The sequence below is a fragment of the Benincasa hispida genome, chromosome 12 (genome assembly GCF_027475165.1).
Source record: "Benincasa hispida cultivar pf3 chromosome 12, pf3_genome.v1.1, whole genome shotgun sequence".
NCBI classification, from domain to species: Eukaryota; Viridiplantae; Streptophyta; class Magnoliopsida; order Cucurbitales; family Cucurbitaceae; genus Benincasa; species Benincasa hispida.
In genome coordinates this window covers 55,732,089-55,738,034 of record NC_143489.1, presented here as the reverse complement: position 1 = coordinate 55,738,034, position 5,946 = coordinate 55,732,089, and the positions used below count along the sequence as shown (strand labels likewise).

Here is a 5,946-nt window from a genome sequence, read left to right as displayed (position 1 = left end):
AAATAAACGATTATTAAACGAGATCTTAATTTTTTATTTTTAAAAATTAAGCTTAGGAACGTTATTTCTTTTTACAAATTTCCATGTATTATTATCTACCTTCTACTAATATGTTAAAAAATTATTTTAAATTTGATAAGGAATTCAATTGTTTGTTTCCTTTCTAAAGAAACACAAAAACCATTGAAATCATCGTCAAATCCAACCTTGAAACAATTTAAGCATTTACTCATTGTCTTCACGTTAGAAATTTTAATTCATAATTGTTAATTTTCTATTATTATAAGATTTTCCGACCACTTTGATGTGATATAAACTAAACTGTAGTAAAAGTAATGAATAATTTTTTTATTGAACAATCAAATCAAACTTTATAATGTAATTAAAATACAAATAAAATTGTCATATTAAAAAGTCGACATTACTGTTCCATTAGAAATTTGATCCTATTTTAGCTAAGAAGTCAACGAGAAGAACATCGATAATATATGGATATGGTTACATTGCCCTACCACATTCCTTTCCCCTACCAGATTTATTCGAAATAAATCCTAATATTTGATACATTTTATATTTTTTGTTTTTATATTTTTTTATTAGTTATATCTTTACTTTTGAAAGTTGAACGAAAATCTAATATCTGACCATTCACTTTTAGCCACCTATTAAAGTTTATCAAATATAAACACAAAATCGAAAGTTTAGAGATTTAATTAAATATTTTCTAACAAAAAAGAAATCAAGGACCTAATTGATACAAACGTAATAGTTCACGAAAATTCTACGCAAATTTGAAATTTGTGTGACTAAACGTGTAGTTAAATTTAATGATTAAAATATGTGTCTAAAAGAATTCTAAAATTTCAATTTTGTATTTACTAGATTTATTATATATTATATATTTTTTTAATTGTCAAATAGGTCAATGATATATTATCGACATAAAATTAATATGTTAGATACCAAGTCCGAAGTTTAGGAAACTTATTAATCATTTTTTGAAGTTTAGAAAGCTATTAGGCATAGTGTGATGAAATTAAATAGACAACAAGCAAATGATGACATATTAACAAGGAATTAATTTAAAATCAATCTGGTGCAAATATTCAATTTTCTTCTCTGATTGTTGTATTGCACCTGACCTGTTCTCTCTCTACCTCATTGATTGTACAATTTTGTCTTTTCTCGTTCTAGGGCTTTAGCCTGTCATATGGTATAAATAGCTATGTTTATTATTAAATTTATTGTGGAAAAATATATACAAAAAGGAAACCTTAGTCGTTCAGTACTGTCCTTTAGTGTGAAGAAAGGTTCCATCTTTGTTAAAAAATCTGCTTTTAAATCTGCATCTTAACTTGGTATCAAAGCTGTGAAAATGGCAAACTCCTCAATCAACATCAATGGGACCTCTAGGAATGCAACCTACAATAATCCTACTTTGAACCACCTGTTAAATCAAATAACCACAATCAAACTTGCCATAAGCAACATCCTATTGTGGAAGAATCTGGTACTTCCGATTTTAAGGAGTTACTAGCTATTTGATCATCTGACCATCAAGAGAAAATGCCCATCAATGTTTCCGCAGCATGAAGGAATCACATCCCAAACCATAGCTCAACCTATAAATCCGGCAGCCCTTCATATACAGTTGTTGCCTCTCTAAGAGCCTCCTCATCCGAAGGTGTCACCACTGGCATTTCCAGTTCAACAGTCGAGACACAAGTAACCATAAATCTTCAGTATCAAGCTTGGATAGCCATGGACTAACTCATTATGGGTTGGCTCTACAATTCCATGACATCAGATGTTGCAACCAAAGTGATAAGTTATGAAAATGCAAAAGATCTTTGGGACGCAATACAAGAGTTGTTTGGAGTTCAATCTCAGGTTGAAGAAGACTACTTAAGACAGGTATTTTAGTCAACCCGAAAGGATTTTTTAACCATGAATGATTATTTACAAGTTATTAAAAATCATGTTGATAATTTAGAACAAGTTGGGAGCCCTATTCCTCTTCGTTCTTTGGTTTCTCAAATTCTCTTAGGTTTGGATGAAGAATACAATCCAATTGTAGATACACTCCAAAGTAGGACGAATTTCAAGTGGCCAACATTGTAGTCTCAACTATTATTGTACGAAAAATGTCATGATCATCCAAATACTAAAGAAAAAACAACTAATTCAGTGGATCTACATCTATTAATTTTGTTGGGTATTATGACCTAGAACCCGTGGTTTGTAAACAATAAACTTATTCTGAAATTGAGTAAAGTTATTATTGAAGTTTGATTCAATAAAGTTGTTATTGACTTTTTGAATTGCTTATTTAGTTTTAGAAATAAATTCAATAAACTAAAAAGATCCATGACTATTATATGAATACTTGAACTTTATGTGGAGACATAAAAGTCGATCAAGTTCAAGTAAATAGTCAAAATGATCTATAGTATACGAATAAGGTTGGGTGCCTTATTTTGGTAATACTATTGGATGTGACCCACTCTGTAGTTGTTACAAGGAATTGTAAAGTGCTACAAACGAAGTGATCCCGATTTGTTCATGTGGTGACATAAGGAGTGAAGGCATTCTGTGCAATGAGTTTGCATAAGATTGAACCAAGAAATAAGTCACTCTTACTTTGTAATGCTGTTTACTATTTAAGACTGACTATTTCATAACGATGGCCTAGGTAATTTAACCTTAAACCTAAGTTAACTATGAACTCCTGTTTATTCAGGACTATCCTTTGATCTGCATAGATGAGAGTAGTCATACAACACTGCTCAATAAGTCTCCAATTTTGGGATAAGACCGAGTATATAGCTGGGGATATAAGGTGCAAGATGGAATTCACTCCTACCCGATTTAGGGATAGGAGAAAGGTTGTTCTCTTCAATGCTGAATTTAGGTCTTAAACAAGGGGTCACACCCTCTCATTGGCCCAAGAGGGATCCGGTTTAGTGATTGGATCACAAACCAATTATTCATCAGAGGATCAGTGGAACTTAAGGAGCAAGACGTAATTTCGGGGGTAAAACAATATTTGACCTAGTCGTTATTACCAACAACCTGTGAAGGATCGACTGACTGATTATGGTTAATTAAAATGGACACAAATATATCTACAGTGATGAGAATGCAACTATCGAGCTATAGTGGTGTGACTCGATAGTTAACGAATATTGATTAATTCGATCTAAAGATTTTTAGCCAATTAATCTCAAATCGTTGGAGCTCACGATCTATAGGTCCATAAGATCTCTCTACTAGCTCGTAAAACCTTAACCCCTTGACTCAGTAATTGATTGAATTTGGAACGATATCAATTTGAAGTGTTTAAATTGAATTTCAAATTGAATTCAATTTGAAATGTTCAAATTGAATTTATGGTTTGGATTTGAATAGTTCAAATTCAAATTAGGGATTGTATAATTATATTCGATGTAATTAATAAACGTTTAATTTATCGAAATTAAATGAAATTGGAGAGTTTATAATATTTAAATGTTGATTTAAATATTAATTAAATGAATAAGATTCATGTTTAAAATTAGGTGTGTGATTAATTTAATATTTGATATTAAATTATTATTTAATTAATTAAAATAAAATTATTTTTCAATTTGATTCAATTTGAGAAATTGGATTTTGAAATTTTGAATCGAATTAATTTGAAATTAACTAATTTAGATTTTAGTTAATTTTTGAATTAATTAAAATTAGAAATTAAAATTGAAAATTAAATTGTTAGTAGAAACATCCAAACTTCTCTTAGTATGAGGTGAATTCTTCCAATTCACACACATTGCCCATTAATTCCATGCATTTGAAGTGGCATCAGCTGGACTCTTGAATGCCTGCATGAAAGGGAATGATAAAACTTTTCAATTTTGAGATTGAAAGAGAGATGACACTAGTGAAAACTAGTTTCTGCAGAAATTGTTTTTCCCTATTTTAAAACCCAAACCAAACCCTTCACAAATTCAACCCAATTGTGAGTTCTACCACTCAAATTCAAGGCTGGGAATAGTAGAGAATATCTCTTGATGGTTCATGACTTCAATTGGAGAAGATTGCAGCTCAAATTCGTGTTTGAAGAAGATCTTCAAAGGTATGTGTTGAAACAATCTTAATACCCTATGAACATGCTTATTTTGATGTCAAAATTAAGAAATTAGAATGCTTAATGATCATGTTTTCTTCCGCTGCATGTTTCTGTAAACCAACAAATTTGATTACTGGTAAGGGGCCTAACACGAGAAGTCGAAGACCACAACAAGGGTAAATAATAACGGTAGACCACTACAATAACAGAATAGTGGACAAAGAGGTGGAGGTAGAGGTGGTCGTGGAAGAGAAAGATGGTGTTGGAATGGTAACAATTGCCCCATCTGCCAAATCTACTCCAAATATGGTCAAATCTACAACAAGCAAAATTCACCCCAAATCAAACTTCAAGTCATAACAATAAAGGGCAACAATAATTTCTGACAAATTTTTCCATGGTCGGAATTGTTTCTCCTCTGGTCCAGTGCTGAATCAAGCTTTTATAGCAACCCAAGGCTCAAACCTGTTTCTAGCACTAGATCAGTTATTGACCCAAATTGGTATGTCAACAGTGGTGCAACAAACCAATCCCAACAACATGGGCAACTCATCTGAATATGGAGGTAACGAAAATGTAATTATTCGTAATAGTAATGTACTACCCATCTCTCATGTTGGTTCCTATAAATTAACCTCTGATTTTAGGTTGTTGAATATTAAAAATGTGTTGTGTGTTCTTGCTATCACTAAAAATCTAATCAGTGTATCTAAGTTAGCTTAGGACAACAAGGTGTTTATTGAATTTAATGTTGGTTGTTGTTTTGAAAAGGATATTCACACAGGTAAGGTGGTGTTGAAAAGAGCTTAACGATGGTTTGTATCAGATTGGAACAACTGGGGCAACTAGTAGTGCTTCAATTTACATTAAAGAGGGTAATATAAATAGGGTGTCCAAGACAATTATGCATAGAAAGTTTGGACACCCATTTTTAAATATTTTGAATGAGATAGTTAAGATATGTAATCTTCGGTGAATGTCAATGAAGAAGTTATTTTTTGTGAAGCTTGCAAGTTTGAGAAATCACATGCCTCAACTTTCTTTTTATCTGTCTCACATGCCACTACTTTTTTTGAATGGATACTGATATTATGTCCACTTCCTAAATGACTTTAGTTGGGTTGTCCTTTAAAACTAAAAAGTGACATTGTGGCTGCTTTTAATCACTTCATTCCATGGTCAAAAACCAATTTGGAACTGTAATCATGGCCCTAAAAATGGATGATGGAGGGGAATATGTTAAGGTTCATACGTTTTGCTCTGAGTTAGGCATTTAGTCACAATACTCATGTCCATATACTTCGGCATAAAATGGTAGAGCGGAACGAAAACATCGACGTATTGTTGAAATTGGTCTAACTCTCTTAGCTCAGGCTTCAATGTCTTTATGCTACTGGTGGGATGCCTTCCTCACGTCAACTTTTATTATAAATGGTCTTCCGTCATTCATTCTTCATGGGAAATCACCTATGGAAGTGTTAATGAAAAGACAATTAAATTTTGTAGAGCTAAGAACATTTGGGTGTGCTTGTTTCCCATGGCTTAGGTCCTATAATTCTAAAAAATTTCAACTAAAATCTGAACAATGTGTCTACTTAGGACCCAACCCAATTTACAAAGGGCATAAATGTCTTAACTCGTCTGAAAAATTATATATCTCACGGCAGGGAGAATTTAACGGATCTTTATTTCCTTTCTCTGTAGGTTTTGGCTCACCACAACATTCCTTACAACAACCGTGTCAATCAACATTAAATTGGTTACCCAGCCCATCAAGCGTCCAACCCGTTCAACTTACTAGTCAAACTGAAAGCTACTCTCTCCCCCGTGCTTCACTA

The 5,946-nt window shown here is 32.4% G+C and overlaps 1 long non-coding RNA gene across 1 annotated transcript; it reads left to right on the top strand.

The window, feature by feature from the left end:
• Positions 1 to 1,264: 1,264 nt before the first annotated feature.
• On the top strand, positions 1,265 to 5,121 carry LOC120092738 (uncharacterized). Its single transcript, XR_005486137.2, has 2 exons — positions 1,265 to 4,673; positions 4,880 to 5,121. It is a non-coding gene; the product is annotated as an uncharacterized LOC120092738 (long non-coding RNA).
• Positions 5,122 to 5,946: the final 825 nt, after the last annotated feature.